The 17,602-nt window shown below is 40.3% G+C and overlaps 1 protein-coding gene across 3 annotated transcripts in view; it reads right to left on the reverse strand.

The window, feature by feature from the left end:
- Positions 1-17,602, reverse strand: part of ASCC1 (activating signal cointegrator 1 complex subunit 1) — a 725,998-nt gene that overhangs the window by 439,556 nt on the left and 268,840 nt on the right. The gene's annotated exons all lie outside the window — the stretch shown is intronic.

The following is a 17,602-nucleotide window of genomic DNA, read 5'->3' on the forward strand; positions in this document are numbered from 1 at the left end:
CTAGTTAAAGAAATGAAGTGCTTCACTTACAAAAAACAGCTGATTTTACAAGGGAAATCACACCTATGTACTGCTCGATGCACACGTGAAAATTCACGTATTTTTCTAGACTACCATGTGCAAGTAAAATGTTTTAGTTAATACCTAAAAAGTGGATCACGTTTTGACAACCTTGGGCAGTAAACTATGACTATTCATTCAGGCCCCATCGATTCCCTCTAACTACCAAGAATTGGACTAGATAAGTCAGAAATATTCCTTGTGTCATGTGGTATATGTGGTGTCTTGTGAGCCTGTATGATGGAACCTTTTTGGATCCTAAAGGAGTCTGTAGCATGACGTAGGTGTTAATGGTGAAGTGAATGCAGGTTTGGAATGTTGAGTTTGCGGTTACACACTCAAGAATAAAGACATGTAATACATAGATTAGTGTGTGAAGTATTCACTGGCGGGTACCCAGGCTGGGGATGACTCAGGAGTATGCTACAATAATTGCCCCTCTCAGGTTTACCCATCTGAATATACAGGGGCCCCTGGCACTGCTTCTTGTGTTGTATATGGGGAACTTCTAAATTCACTTCAGACTGGAAAACAATGACACCAAAATCAATTTCTGGTTATTAAAAAAAAGACAAGGAGACACACAAAACTTCATCCCGGCCTTGAACCTGTAGGTTCCTTGCACCCATCAACAAGCTTTGGATGACTACAAGGACCTTTGCTCAACATTGTGGATCTAGCTTTAGCTCTAACAGCAGCAACATTTTAAATAACTGAAGGTTAGCGAACAGCTGCTTTCATTCATAAGCACATTCTGTCTGAGGACTGACTTATAATGAACAAAGCATTGGCTATGCTTCTATCTTTAGATTTGTCTATGGTTTCCGACATCCATAAATCAATTATTGCTGTTTAAATCACTCAAGTTGTTTTGTGGATCCTGAAGACAACTAAACAATGGATCACTTCAATCCTCAGTAGTCAGAGAGTAAAGTTTGTTCAAGAAACGTTCGAGTTTAAGGTTTGTGGGGTTTCATAAACATTTTTGCAGGCTCTTGCCTGTATTTATCTAATGTGCGAAATGCCAAATTATTAAGGTAAAAATGTCACATAAATCTGTGGATAATCTACTAGTTATTTTGAAGATTTCCGGTTTTGCACTGGCAGATCCACTTCTCGTGATATTTTTGGATTTGCTCACCATTATTCTAAGCTCGAGTGGTCCCACCACATGAAACAACTCAAGGAGATGGTCAGGGCATTAACGATGGCTCTCAAAAGCAGCTGTATAATTAGATCTCTAGTCGAATAAGGAGTCCCAAATCAGTTTGTTGTTTTTCCTCTATTTGGAAGATGTAGTGCAAGTGAAAGGACCAAGGGCATAATTTGAAAGAGATTTAGGAAAGATTTAGTCAGTTTAGAACTATGAGCTCAGTCCAAAAAAAGATGGTCCTGGTGTATGATGTTGAGAAGTTTGAGGTAAAAATTTAAGGCTTAGTGGTTTAAATCTAGACCAAATGTGTGATTAGCATATTAACAATCTGAATGCATTAAGAGACAACCCAGTTTGGAGTTAGAGGCAAAAAAAAGAAACTATGTTTGTCTCAATAATGACTCAACATCACTGTCAATGTTGATTTTGGCAAATACCATTTGAGTGACTAACAAATCTTACATCACAAACTGTAGAGCTGAAACATTTTCTTGCTAAACTCAACTGCAAATCTGCATAAAACTTGTTGGAAGAGTTACACACATTCTTCAACAAGCATTGGCAAAGCCAATAGCTCTGACGTTGTCTGCCAGCCTTCGGGCAATTCTTGCTTTGTCTTGCATGGTTTTTGCAAAACTTTACTGTATGGGAATATGCCCAGCCCTCATCAGCCTTAAAAAACTGCAACAGGCAAAAAAGGTTTTTTAGTCACAAAAATCATGCATTACAATAGTAATCCTTTGCACTGGAGGAAACTACTTTCTGTGTGGATGTGTTTCTTGTGAAACATGCCCTAACTCGTAAAGAAGTCAGCTAATGGCTGAACTGGGCTAATGCATTGCCCCTTAATGTATGCTTGAGTGGGTGGAAAAACATTTGAATGATACAAACCACAGACTAATGGATGAAGTCTGGCTGAAACCCCTATAAGTAAATGTAATTTTAGTAGAATCAAAAGGTCTTGGCTAACACAGACCTAAACAAGTTAATCAGTTTGCCATTAGATGCAAGAAACAAAGAAAGAAAGAGGCCAAAACAAAGAAAGAAACGGAAAGGAAAGAAGAAAAGAATGAAAGAAAAGGTAAAGAAAGTAACAAGGAAAGAAAAGAAAAGAGAAGAAAGTTAGTACAGGGATGTGGAATTCCCATCGCCGAAACCGGGACATATTGTTTTGGGCCAAGGGCACATGTTTTCTTGTATATTTTGTTCTTGGGACAAGTAGGCCCAACCCCTTGCAGCACAAACCCTTTGGCTGCCAGTTTACAGAGAAGGGAAGAGTCTGTAGTTGAGGTAATATGTGTAAGCATATGTTAATGCTGTTAGAACTTCTATTTATGGTTCATTGAATGAAAAGCCTATTATTATTATGGTGGGCACTGTAAATAAACGTTTTAAGTCACACTGCACTTCTAACAGTGGTTCCAGTTTTTTAAAAAAAGTGTACACAGACGTTTAAAAACGTTAACAATATGAGGATAAGTGTAATGCTCTCAGAATGCTCTTTGATTAGATGTGGATGTTTGCAGAAGCTTGTAACAAAGAGTGATGATTCTTTGCTTTCAAAATAAAATGTTCAGAAAAAAAATGCAAGCGGGAAAAAAAAGTTTCGCTACTACGACATTTTAGGTGCTGTTTTTTTAAGCTTCATTTAGTAAACTGTGTTGATACATGCTTGTATTTCCCAAAAAATATTCCTAATGCAAAATCAGTGTAACCATTTTCAACAAGATTATGGGAAGCATGAAAATAAACAAGCACTGGCAAAGCCAACAAATCCAACATTTTTTGTGAGTCTTTTGGTTTTGTCAATGCATGTCTTTTGTAACACTTTATTGTTGTGGGAGCTGACAGGACATCACCATTCTAACAAACACTGGCAAAAAGAAAAAAACGTTTTTGGTCTCAAAAAGCACAAATTGCCACCAGTAGTCTTACAAAGGCCATGCAGAAAACCTCTGGGGGCTCAACAAAGCACCTGCCCTGAGTGAGTCTGGAGGGAGGGCCAACATGTTCTTTGCAGGGGGCCCCCCTCCAGTTTCATTATGCCACTGATTGCCATAATAGTTTCTGGCACTGAACAAAACTACTTTGTGTGGCAATATGCTCCTTGTGGAACAGCAGAATACGCTCACTCACAGTAATGCTAGCCAAAAGATAGAGAAATAGAAGTTTAATGAAAACAAAAGGTTTTTGTTAGTGACAGACCTAATTAGGGACACAATTCTTAAAGAAAGTCATAAACGTGCAAACAATGGTATATGTCTTTGAATTAGTGGCTTTCACGAATTCACAAAAACTTACGGAAGTAGACCAGGAAATCATACTCCTAGAAAATATTTGTGAACTGTATTTTAGCACAAGCAAATATGCATGTCTACATTTGCTCATGTGAAAATCTATTGAGCGTTTACAAGTTCTATTTCTCTGAAGAACGTCTACTTCTGCCATTGTCAGGTGTACATTCCCAACGTTTCTCAAAATGGGAAAAGATTAGAGAAGAGATGCTGAAAATCCTTAAACATGCAAGTTAGTAGGTTAGCAGACTCAAAGGCATTCCAGCCCTAGAACTATTGCTTACAGCTTCCTCCAACGCCAGTATGCAGATCTATGGAATGGTGGCAAAATAAGTAAATTGCTATAGTAGGGATTGAAATTGCAAGTATTCAAGCCCTACTATAGTAGTAGCCCTGGCATATTTAGAGAGGCTATTATCAGCGCTCTTACATAATGAGATAGCTGACATAATTTGTTGCCGTACTACATGGCACCAAAGGGACAAGTAGATTTTTTTTTTACAGGAAAGTACATTTAAGAAACAACCTGTCCTATGGACAAGTAGATATTTTAGTACATTTCACACCCTAAATGATAAAGGAAAGAAAGTAACAAGGTAAGAAAGAAGGAAGGAAAAGAGAAGGAAGGAAGGAAGGCGGGAGAAAGAAAGAAGGAAGGAAGGAGAAGGAAAGAAAGAAGGCAGGAAGGAGAACTTAGGAGAGAAAGAAGGCAGGAGAAAGTAGGAAGAAAGAGGGAAGGAAGGGGGAAGAAAGAAAGTAGCAAGAAAAGGAAAGAAAGAAGGAAGGAAAAAAGAGGAGGTATGAAGGGAAGGGGGAAGAAAGAAGGCAGGTAAGAAAGAAAGATGCCAAGCAAGAAAGAAGGTGAGAAGGAAATACAGCAAAAAAGAGAAAGAAAGCAAAAGAAAGAAAGAAAGAAAGAAGAGAAAGAAAAAGTAGAAAGAGAATCACTTAATACAGATTCAATACAAATTCAAATGGGCACAATCTGGTATGCAGTGAAACAACAGCAGTCAGAAAAGCAAACCATTTCAAAAGGAATTTACAGCAGCATTGGCAGGAGATGGGATCTGATAAAAAAGGAATGTGCTGATGTGTTCACATCAAAAGCATCCTTTTATTACATCAGGCTCTAAACACAAAGGCAACACTAAAGTAATTCAAAAGTAAAAAGAAAAACACTGGCACAGAAGGGTACTAGCTTGTGTGTTGAAGTGCTCCTTGTGAAAGAGAAAAATACATTCACTCAAAGTGACGTTAACCAGTGGCTTAAGTAGGCTGATCACTACCCTGCTCTAGTGGGTGAAATTAAAATGTGAATGACACAACAACAGAACAATGGATAAAGGGAAGACGCCCCTATATGTAAGTAACGCCAGACCTAAAAACACCAGAGAGATGCAAGTGCCCTTAGGGAAGACACACACACACTAGGACACACACCGGAGGGCACCAAAGGAGTTCTTCAGTAAAGTCTCATCCAAACATAACCATAGACAACATAGTGCTCAGAAATCAAGCTTCAGAAGTAGCCACCACTTCTTTGATATTAGAACTGGATGATTAAGGATAGCAGATACTCCAGAAAGGTCTATCTTAGGACGAAGATATTTTTGTTTTGTATTTATTTGTTCATGTACTAATTCTTTTTTAATAAAATCTTTTTATTTTATTTAACAAATAGGGTACAACATCATGGCAGAACAAATAATTGCATATAGTATATTCCATGACCAAATATCCTAGGCTAGTGACTCTGCTGCTCTCCCATTAATCACATTGGCGCTTGTACGGCCAAAACACTGTATTTTGTCCTTAGTGTGCCTGGCTTTCTTCCCCTCCCCCTCATGCCCTCCCAGTGTGTCCACCAGGTCTGAGCCTCTATAGGCCTTCCATGTCCATCAGATCTTTTTCCCACTTTTTAATGCAACTCCTCCCTTTGCATATCACCCATTCTGTCCTCTGGCACCAATCCGCTAAACACAAGCATGCCAACAGGCCATTATTCAGTCTCTGGACCCAGCTATTTAATGCTGAATGTGTTAATGACTAAAATGATTAAAATCACCCAAACTAAATTTAGAGGCACTGCGAGCAGTGGATAAGTATGATTAAAATGTTCCCCCACTCTTGCCTCATTGGCTTGCTATCGGTTAGGTTGTTGAGCTCTAACGTCGTATGTAGGACTCCAACCACTATCGGTATTTAACTTATTCATTATTCAACGCACTAAAGAACTTTAGGGCCTGTGTACTGTGAGCCCCTTTGTTTATTATGTAGCATGTGGGGTCTAGGACTATGGCAGTTTGACTCTATTTTTATATCCATTAATGGTTTTATACTTTTACGCAGGAACGTCTCTCTTTTATTATGGTATGTGTGTTTAAATCACAGAGTGTTTTTAGTATGAACTTATCTTTTGATTGTAATGTATTTCTGATTGTTTTTCCTTTTCTGTTTTAATTGTATTGGATTTTATTATCAGTACAATAAATTATTCAATCAAACAATCAATTACTTTAGGCTTAATACCAAAAGCCAATAAGCATGGCTAACGTAGAAGTTCAATCAGCAGACCTTAGTGACAAAACTCAGAATCATAAGGGTAGAAGGAGCTACTAAAGGCGCTGCTATGGGAAAGAGAGTTCTATCAGACTGCTATCCCCAAGAGTGAACAGAATGAGGAGTCTAATGGAGTAGAGGTGTGGGCAATGCCTACAACAGAGAGTTGGACACACCTGCAGTAAATTTATCAATAACTGAATTAGACTTGTGCATAGACAGGTGATCACGAAAATGCTTGAATAAAGAAAAAACAAGTTACTTACCTGTACATGGTGGTTCTCCAGTATTGATATCTTTCATAGATTCACATGCTTGAATCTTCCCTGTCGTCAAGGTGGGAACCTCACAGTATTTATAAATAAGCAGTACTATGCCAGTACATTACAAAACATGGCGAAAGCATGGGGAGGTGGATGGGTTGCATGTGAATCTATAAAAGATATCAATACTTGAAAATCCACAGTTTACTGATAAGTAATTTTTTTTTCAGTATTGAATCTTTCATAGATTCACATGCGTATATCAGAATAGCTAGCAGTTAATAAAGAATAATAAAAGTGGCGGGTGAGGCAAAAGCACTCTCCAAAGAAGAACAAAGTAAATACGACACGAACCGCTGGAATAAATAGACTCAACAGATGACAGTTGTGACATGAGCAATAAGCATTCATCCTTGCAAATATACAGCAAAGAAAGAAATGAAGAAAGATTATTTTGTACCTTAATTAAAGAGGTGACATAGGACTGCCTGTCTAACAGCTACATCAGCTTTCCATCCTGAATCCAAACACTAATGCTTGGTGAATGTATGTGCATTTAACCACGTTGCTGCTCCGCAGATGTCTGGAAGAAATACTCCAGCAAATAAAGCAGTGGGTGTTCACATCTTTCTTGTTGAATGTGCAGTGATTTTTGGTGGACAGTGGTCTTCCTGTTTTACAGTGGCAAAATGCTATTACCGCCAACACCCAACAGGCTACACTACTCCTTGAAAGTGTGTAACTCTTTTGGGGAGGTGAAAATGTGATCTGACTTCCTGAAAGCTTTTGTTCTGTGAATATAGAACTTCAAGCACCGTTTTACATCCAAAGAATGGAGAGCGCACTCTGCCACAGAAAAAGGGTTTTTAAAAAACACTGAGAGAACGATAGGCTCATTCAAGTCAAAAGAGGTCAGAACCTTAGGTATGAACGTCGGCTGGTTCTTAATAATAATCATTTATCCGCTCTAAATTACAGAAAAGGCTCACTGACTGTAAAAGTGTGAGCTTCACTGACCCTTCTAGTTGATGTAAGGGGCGATAAAAGTGCTGGCTTCCAGGGTACATACTTTACATCATCCTTATGGACTGGCTCAAATGATGCTCTTATTAGTTGGGAAAGAACTGTATTAAGCTGTCCGGATATTGCTGAAGGCCTTACTGGTGGGAAGGCACTAAACAAGTCCTTCAAGAATTCTTTCACAAGTCTAGTGGACCACAAATAAATTCTCCCTGGTTGTTTTGAATCTGGAAATTGCTGCTAAATGCACTTTTATTGAAGAATCAGCCGAACCTAACTTAGCCTGGTGAAGAAGATATGGCAGTAGCTGTTCTGGAGAAGAGCGAAAACGATACTGTTTATTTCTAATATACCAGCTGCAAAATCTTTTTCCAATTTGCTACATAAGATTTATTTGTGGAAACAGCTCGTGACTGTTCTAGCATAGCTTTGCATCCCAGTAGCATATTCATAGAAACAAATTAATTGTCGTGAGGTGTCATGCCAACAAATTAAGGGAGCTCAGTTGAGGGTGTAGCACTTGGCCGTTGCTTACAGAAATCAGGTTTTCCATCAGCTGAAACTGGATGGGTGAACACACTGAGAGGAGGAGGAGTTCTGTGTACCAATACTGTCTCGGCCATGCAGGTGCTATGAGAATGAGAAAGCATGTTCTGACTTCATCTTGTGTACCCCTCTGAGAATTCGAGGGATAGGAGGGATCGCATAAGCGAACATTCCTGTTCACTGTATGTGCGACGCATATACCGAACACCCCTTTTGAGGGAACCTGCTTGCAAAGTTTCTGCATTTCTTGATGAGTTGAGTTGCAAAGAGACCTAGGTTCAGGGTATCCCATTTTTTGAAGATCTGAGACAACTGATCTTGATTCCTTTCCCTTTCATAGCATAAACTTGCTGTTCTGCTTAAAGTCCACCCATTTGATCTCTATGCCCTCGACATACTCTATTTGCAGAGAAATGCTGTGAACCAGTAACCACTTCCAAATTTGCTGGGCTTCCAAAGAAACACTTTTCGATCTGGTTCCCCCCTGTTTGGTAAGATAGAGCACGGTGGTGGTATTGCCCTTTCTGACCAGAATAAAATAACTGCTTTCAGTTTTAGCAGACGGATGTACATCTGTGTTTTCTAGAGAGACCATTCTCTGCATATTGGTAGCTCTTAAAGATGTGCTCCCCAACTCACCAAGGAAAAGTCTCATCATTAAGAAACATGTTTTTTTTGCCTCAAATATGAGACCTGAGTGATGTTTTTTTTCTTTCCCCACTGTAACAGGGTCCGTTTCATTGTAGGGGTAATGTCTATCATGTCCTTGAATGACCCATGAGACTGTGCATCCAGTTACTCCTGCAGCGGTCTTATGTGAAGACGGCAATTTGGAATCAATGGAATGCATGAAGATAGCATCCCCAACAGGGACTTGAACTTTCTTACGGAAGTGGACTTGCTTTTTGAAAGAGAAGTAGCAGTCGCTTATCTTCTAAACCCTCTCTGCTGTGGGGTATGCTTTTGCAACTGTGGTGTCCAGAATGGCCCCTAGAAATACCAGCGACTGGGACGGAATAAAGGATGATTTTTCTGCGTTCAATATCAATCCCAAAGACTTCAACAGCTGTCGACAGGCCACAGGGGATTTTTGAGCAGAGAGGATGGTTGGGCCCTTGATTAACCAGTCATCGAAGTAGGGGAACACCTGATGACCCATTCTTCTTAAGAAAGCTTCAACCGGTGCCATGCACATTGTGAAACCCCTGGGAGCAGAATGCAAGCCAAAGGGAAGGACTTTGAATTTATAATAGTGGTACCCTTGCACCTCGAACAAGCCTCAGGAACCACCGATGTTTCACATGGATGGGAATGTGAAAATATGTGTCCAAGAGATGTCATGTAATCTCCTCTGTTGAGCAGCAATATAATTTCTTGCAGGGACAGCAACCAGAAAGGTTGTTTTTGATATACTTGTTTAGCTGCCATAGACCCATGGCCTGCCTCCTTTTCCAGACTTTTTCTGTATGAAGAAGACATTTGAGGAGAAACCTTTGCCTTTGTGTTGAAAAGGGACTTCCTCTATAGCCCCTTTGAGAGAAGCAGATCTTTCTCTTGTCTTAAGAGTGAGATGGTGATGCCTTTTTCTGGGAGGGGGATGATTGGGGGGATTTTGAACTATTTCCAGGGTGTGACCATGATGGATTATGTCTAGCACCCATTCGTCCGAAGACATGCTCTCCCAATGATCGTAAAAAGAGGAGAAATAGTGGTTCAATGGTTGATAGTGATATTGGGAGGTGACTGGTACCTGAGAAATGTTGCTGTCTAATTGCAGCTTCTTGGGTTTTACCCCCAGCCAGGTGACGTCTTCATGCTGGTTGCTTTGTGGTGGTATTTCTCTACAGCTGTTGTCCAGTGTACCGTAAATTATACCCTTATTGGCAATATGGCTGAAATCTGTTAGACTGGTAAAAGGGCCATTGGGAGAATAGCCATTTTCCTCTTCCTCCGAAAAACGACTGGAAGCGCATCTGCTGCAATGTTACAGGCAAACGTGCTGTATCTGCATCAGTCTTGATGGCCCGGAAAGCTTCATCCACATGCTTGGCAAATAATTTCTCGGCATCAAAGCACATGTCAAGGATTTTCGCCTAAACCTCAAGGGAAGGAGGTGGCTTCTAGTCAGCCTTGTTGGTGCAAAACGTCTGCTCTTGCCATCTGCCTAAATGCGGTGGAGAAAATGTCCATAGCTGTGTCTATAATTTCAGAGGATGCTTTAGCACCTTTTTGCAAGATCTCTCTCACTTTCTCCTGGTTTTCAGGAAGGGAATCCAAGAAGGGCACTAGGCCAGACAACATTTAACGGTCACAGTGACCTAGGATGGCCAGTGCATAAGAAGCCCTGGTGGAAGTGGCAGCTATTGCTGCAAAACGCATTCCGATATTATCAATTCTCCTGCCCTCTTTATCTGGTGGCACAGAGCAAGGTGCTGAAGGATTCCTGGAGCGTCGCTGTGCCACTTGCATCACCACTGAATCTGGGCGAAGATGTCCTATCAAACAGGCCTGGGAAGAGTCTAGAGATTTATATTTTTTGCCCAGCCGGGGAACAACAGCGGCAAGAGATTCCAGGTTTTTCATGAGTCTGAGGCATTCTTCCCGGATATAGATAATTATTGGAATGGATCTGATAGACTCCCTTTCTGAGTCCTTAAAATCATAGAGAAAGCATTCTGTTTGTTTCACTGGGAAAGGCAGATCAAATGTTTTAGAGGCATGTTCCAGCAACTCTTGGAAGCCACCTATGTCTTCAGGAGGAGAACTTGCCAGTGAAGGAGAAGTGACGGTGATGAAGGGGCAAAGTAAGTATCCCATTCCTGACCCCATGTAGTAGGTTTCCTAAGTAGCTCTTCTTCCTTCAGTTGGTCATCCAGATCGCTCTCAATGTAATCATCCCTGATCGTATTGAAAGGTAATACTGTTCTGCCTTCCTGCATATGTACATGTACTAGGGTCTTAGGCAAATAAGCCGTGGCAAGAGTATCCAAGCTAGCAAGAGATATAGGAGCTGGTGCATTCGCTTCAGAGAATCATTTGCAATAGTCCTTGGGCATGTGTCTCAAGTCAGTGACTAAAGAGGTGGGCATTGAGACAGTTTTCTTCCCTGATCCCTGTTGCTCTTCATAGGACTCTTGAAAAGAGTCATACCGTGGAGACCTAGCATGCTGGCATGAAGAGAAAAAAATCTCCCTCTAGGTAGGTAGAAGTATCTCTGTTAGGGTCATCATTTTCTTCATCCGTATCCTGGCACTTTACCTTTAGGTGAAAAAGACTCTACGCTGGACCAGGGAGTCCTTCATCTACCGATTCCTCTTTTTCCAGAAGATGCACAGGAGGTAATGGATAGATCTTACTTAGTATGGTCAAGTCAGTTTTCATATGTTGAGAAGGCTCCTCTGCAGACAGCGTTACTTTTTTCTGTCTCGTCGATGATGCTGTCAACAAAGCGGTAACCTTCTTAGTGGATGCAGCCACCGATGTCAGCATTGACAACGGAGATTTAAAAGTCACCGTTGATGGGAAGGTCGTCAACGAGGTTGACGACGTCACCAGTGCTGTTGATGATGCCATCATCATAGTTCGTGTCAGCGTCATTACTCTAGTCATTGGAAGTGACGGTTAACTTACCGCTGACGACAGGTCCATTGATGATCTGATCTTCGTCAACAATGATTCTTTCTGTGGAGTGGCCGGCACAGAAGAAGAGGTAGAAGGCCTCTTGTGAGCAGAAACTGAGAAGGAGTCCTTAGCAGTCGATGTACGAGACCCAGAAGCTTTGTCAGCAGACTTTGGTCTTTTTGTGTCCTTTACGGCTGAAGTGGAGTCCTCATTTTAGCATTTGCGCTCAAATGGAGAGCGGTTTGAATCCTTAGCCTCCTCAGTGTCAATCCTGGCTTTTTCTTCTGGAACCATAACAATAGTCTGACTTGCTTGTCCTTGAGTGTTTGTGAAGAAAAGGTTCTGCAGTATTTGCATTCTTTCAGTTTATTCTGTGGATGTAGACAATATAGACACTCTTTAAGAGGATCAGCAGAAAAAAGTCTAGACTTTCCATAAAACTTGCATGTTCTGAATAGTCTCTTGTTTGATCCCTCTGATATGTTGTCAAATATAACAGTACCTCTGAGCTGTAGCAATCCAATGTTTTCCTCTGTTAGAAAAAGGAAAGGGCAAAAGTTGACAATTATGAAAAAACTGAATAGAACTCAAGGTGACACCCTCACACATGACTTTTGATTAAAAACCTTTAAAATGGTGGCCCTGCAGTGAAGTGTGGTTCAGGGTCTGGTCTCTTGACTGGCTAAAGTTTGTGTCTATTAAAACAACATGAATTGGTTAACAATGTCAATTGCCTTCTGTATGTTTTGTAATATACTGCCGTAGTACTGCTTGTTTCTAAATACCATAAGGTTCCCACCATGACAGCGGGGAAGATTCAATCACGCAAATATCTGAAAGATTCAATACAGGAGAAAGTCACTATGACAGCTGGTAGATGTTGGTAGAGATTTTTATCAAAACTCTCAAACTGTAGTTTAAAAATATCCAGGAAAAAATGTATATTGGTACTATTTATTACTGCTTCTACAAAGGTAGGGACACTCTAGATCATCTACATTTCTTAGTTAAGATGCTGAGCATACCCTACTCTTTTTCAGTGGCCTTCAACAATAGAAGAGCTTGGCATGAATGAATCAAGCAGGTGAAGCAAGGAATGATAGAGTGGTAGGTAGGTGTGTGCTTACATACATGCATGTGTCAGAAAATGGCCACTGTGCTAGGGTTTTGCAAAGAAAAAGGCAATATGGGTATGAGGGAGATAGGAGATGTGTCAGTGTGCCAAGGAATTGATACTTTGTTAGAGATGAGAGGAAAAGAATAGTTAAAAATCTGTGATCCTAGTTCTTCGTCATGTGAATCATTATGGAAATCATACGCACTCAAAGGTCCAGCCAACACATGTGATCTTGGATCAATTTTAAAAAATAACTATTTTCAGCACTTTCTGTTAGAAAAGCCCAAACGTTTCAACTAAAACAATTTGGCAACCTAGTAATAGGCCATACTGGCCAATTCCATTTATTTTCTTTAAAGGCAACAGCCCATTTAAAAATAAACACGTCACCAAATAAGCAAAGTGATAGGAAAACACTTTCACACCCTTTTCTTAAAAGAAATGGAAGGAGAAGATAAGAATCTAGCTATATGGTCTGAAGCCATGAAATGATGGAAAGCTGACAACACCTTTAAGAAACTCCAATCCTCCAATATCCTGTCACTTTGCATTACTGGCAGTTGCTCACGTTCTCCTTTAACAGAGACACAGCACATTGCTACAGGAACCATCAAATCCCTTATTATGTCCACCTGTGAGGAAGAAGGGTTGGTGATTTTAAAGGTGATTCCCTTGAAAGATAACTAACTGCCAGGAAAACATCCCCTCTACTTCTAAGGATCTCCATTGATATTCATAAGCACTGAATGGTAACTTTAATAGTAGCCCTAATTATCAATTTAAAATAACAAGTGCACTCATAATATATGAGCATGACATGAAACAACCAAAGTAGAATAAATATAATACAATTACTAATATACACAGCAGAAACATTATACACTGATTACAATTTTACAATGCTGGAATTCATCACTACATCACAATAATTAATTGAGTGAAAACAACACAATTACTAAGATATATTGCAACAAGACTACAGACTATGCAATCTTTCGAATCTGGAATTAATCACTACCTAATATTTCTTGGTATTCACACTGAGTGCATGCTTATCAACAACTTTTTAAAACGACCCAAACAGACCTAATAGAGACTTAACACATTAAAACATTTTGTTATATTAAAAAATTGTAAAATAGGAATACACTATTTGCCTCAAGTAGGTAATGTTTTTGAGCAAAAAAGTATAACGTGTGCCACATTTCCGGATCGATCCAGTCAACATGTTGCTCAAAGCTAGGGACTTCTTTTAAGAAAATGAGGGAGTCACTGCCAATGTAGGTAGCACTGGCCCAGAAGTGTTCGAACCCAAGGACTGCCAGAATGGATCTAACATGAATTGCCCAGCCAATATCTGCAGCTCCCCCTTCAGCAAAGATCGTCAGCATAGTAGCTGTTTGCCTTCTACAGAGGTCCTGCTGTGACTGCTAACGTCTGTTGTTCTTGTTTGCCTTTTGGAGGCCCCCTTTTTTTACATTGTTACCTTTGTTGTTTAGGGTCTGAGGTCACTGAAGGGTTTGAACCCACTGTGGAAAGTCATACGGCTTGCAGCCATGCTTCTTTTGATCCTTCTTAGCCCACAGGCCTTAGTGTTTTCATCTGCTTTCATGAAATTAATTTTTTCATTCACTTGGAAGCCAAACACATTCTTTCCCGAAAGAGAGAGATTTGCATCCTCTGGTGAGCTTCTGGTTTGAGGCCTGTAAACAAGACCAAGATGACTGCATCAATGTCAGGACTTGGCAGTATCAGTCATAAAGGGGGAGGGAATAGTTGGTTTTATTTATGCTTATTAATTACTGCAGTGTTTGGCAACAGGAAAGTGCGTTCTCCTTCCACATATGGGGCATAATTCACCCACACCAATGGATGGAAGTTGCTGAACAGAAGCTGCAAGTGCTGGACAACTGAGTAACAGAGACCGAGGTACAATAAGAAGAAAAGTGGAAATCCCGTGACTTCAATGCGGTGAAGTCCCTGATAATATTATATGGGTTCCTGCAGACACTAATGTGGAGGCTTCTAAAAGAAAGATAATGGAACGTGTAGCTGTATTGCTGGATGAACATCAATATTCAAGTAAGAAGACCCTGACAAAAGCCTCTTGGCACCGACTGGTACTACTAAGAAAAGAGAGCGTATTCTGATTGGGACCATGCTAAAGAAAGTGGTCAGTTGGGTTGAAACAAAGCTATTGTTATTTCTGGATTTGAAGCCACAAAACTCAGCAAAACAAAGGCTATGTTGATGGTCAAGCCAGAGATAATGAAAAGGAGAATCACAGCTTCAGTGAGTTACCCAGCTATGCTTAAGGTTAAATATCAAGGGAAAGGTTTATTGTTCTCTCATGCAGATTTTACAAGGGTGTTCCATGGAGGTCCTAGCTCTGATTTTGATTGACAGATCACTGAGACTTGAGGCCTTCGCATGATTTTAGGGTTTGCAGAGCGGTTTGGAGAAATTATTATTTCTGTTGTAGCAGACCAGGGCATCTCCTTCGAAGGAAGGGCAGGAGAGTGGGGTATTTCCGTTTCTTGTGTCCCTGTTGTCACGTTCCCTTCAGTTGCTCTGACATGTTTGGACACTATTTTAAATCGTGAATGCTTGTTGTTGGACCTGGCCCTTTCCGCAGGGTCAACCCAGGTTTTTTGCCTTCCCTTTCCTTCAGTTGGTGAAACAGGTTTTGTTGCACTTTACTCCTGCTAATCAGCAGTAAAGTGCTTGCTCTCTCCCCTGAAAACATGGCAAGATTGGCCTACACCTGATTGGTACATTTAATTTACTTGTAAACCGCTTTTAAATGGTACTATATGTATCCAGTGCCCATTGCAGAGCAGCATCCGATTGACGTTGATGACTTCCTGGGCACAACCTCTGGGACTTTTACAGTTCTGAGCCTTTCCCGCCTTCACTGACTGCTTCACCTAGACCTCGTCCTTCATCTACCCATCAACAACGACCCAGTCTTCAGATTCAGCCGCCTGCCTTGCCCCACGGAGGATTCCATCTTCTCAGAAAATGTCAATGTCCAAATGTAATTCTTTGACCGGGACCAATCTGATCCTCGTATCAAACCTCCACTCCATCGTGTTCAGCCTCACACATTACCATTGGTCTGGTCTAGCAGGATCAGTTGCTTGGAGTTGGAGCCCTGCACTTTTTGGTGCTATTTTTATGTAAAACCTAAAAAATGTATATCTCCGTATTGGATTGTTGTTGTTTTTGTGTCATTTTGTTCATTAAAATATTCTCTTTTTTAGAAATTGGAGTAGGATTTTTATTGTGTTGTGTTTTTTAGTTTTTCACAGTTTTAGTACATCTAGGTGCTTTACACATTTTCTTAAGTTAGGTCTGTCTACATAACTACCAGGTGGTGAGCTTGGTTTAAATAACTGAAACCTTTGTCTAGGACCTAACAAGAATAGTGACATTATTAGCTGGGGTGGACTACCGTCCTCCGCAACTAATTATCAATTTTCTCACAAAACCAAACTAAGAAAATTGCTATAATAGTTCTGCAGTTCTCACGGAAAGCTTCTGTTAAACACTTTAAAAAAGACAATGGACATTTCACAATTTAATTCACGCGGTCAGCATTTTTATTAAACGCTAAGAAATACGGCTTCTGCATGAGGCTTGGCAAAATAGGTCAAGACACTCGCTAAGTTAACGCCTACAATTAATAAAGCTAGAGCGTACTTCATAACCCTTAATATGACATATTATTAGATCAGTCTAGTACATATTCAATATTTCATAAGTATTAATCATTAATTAGTACATTTCGTGAACACTGGTGGCAGTTCTTCGAGGTCACATTTTCAAATGCGTGCATTATTTTTCTATGTTATTTCATTTTCTACATAAACTCATTATTCAAAATACATAAACACTCATTAATAATTTCTAATTAGCACACCTGCGCTAGCACTAATTAAGGTGAGCACCCGTACGTAATTTTCAAAGAATGCCCATAATTTAGCCCTTCCTTCCATTGTTTTTGATGAATGGCTTAAGGGACAGCATTTGTCCTAATTTTAGCCTTTCACCTAAAGGACAAAATGTAATTAGGACAGATCAGTTTCCCCAGCTGGAGTGGAAGGCAGGGAGTTTCCTGTGCTCTGAGAGAGGGAGGGGCAGACAGATAAGAAACAAACCTTCTTGCCAGGGTCTCGTCTTCCTAAAGAAATGCAAATTTGCGCAACTTGTAAATCTGCAAATGCAAAGGGGCTTGAAAACCTGTATTGACTTCAATCAAAGGAGACACTTGAAGCTTTCTGATGGCAAAGATATTTTCATTTGGAGAGGTACTGTAAGGGTGTTCCAAGGTGAGCTGTGGAGTGTGCGGTTTTAAAGGACTGTTATAAAAAATGTTTACACTAGGTATAATCTGTATATTATTGAAAATTGTATTTTGAAAGGACTTTTTTTTATTTAACCTAAATGTATTTGCGCCTTTTGTAGCAGCCTTTATTATGATGTGTGTAATGCATGTTTAAAATAATGATTTACACATTAATTCATTCAACAAACATTGGCAAAACCAATAGGTCTCGTGTACGCAAGAGTTATTGGCTTTGCCAATGTATTTTAGCCATGTTATACACCAGAGTGGCTGTTGTTCAGCATGGCTAAATGTTAGTGACATAGAGGAGAGTGTCGGGAAGTGTCGCGGAGTGCAGTGGCAAAGAGTGGAGTAGAGTGTTGTAGAGTGGAGTGGCAGAGTGTCGTGTTTAGGAGTGGCATACTGTGGAGTCACGAAGAGTGGCATATAGTGGGGTATATGCAGTGGAGTTGACTGCTGTAGAGTGCATAGGTGTAGACTGCTGCAGAACATAATTGTGTAGAGTGAAGTGGCATTGAATACAGCAGCATAGAATGCAGTGGCGTACAATGTAGTGGCACAGAATGCAGAGGCATAGATTATGGTGATGTACAGTAGAGTGGAGTAGTGCAGACATAAGTG

Source organism: Pleurodeles waltl, chromosome 6, assembly GCF_031143425.1.
Source record: "Pleurodeles waltl isolate 20211129_DDA chromosome 6, aPleWal1.hap1.20221129, whole genome shotgun sequence".
Lineage (NCBI taxonomy): Eukaryota > Metazoa > Chordata > Amphibia > Caudata > Salamandridae > Pleurodeles > Pleurodeles waltl.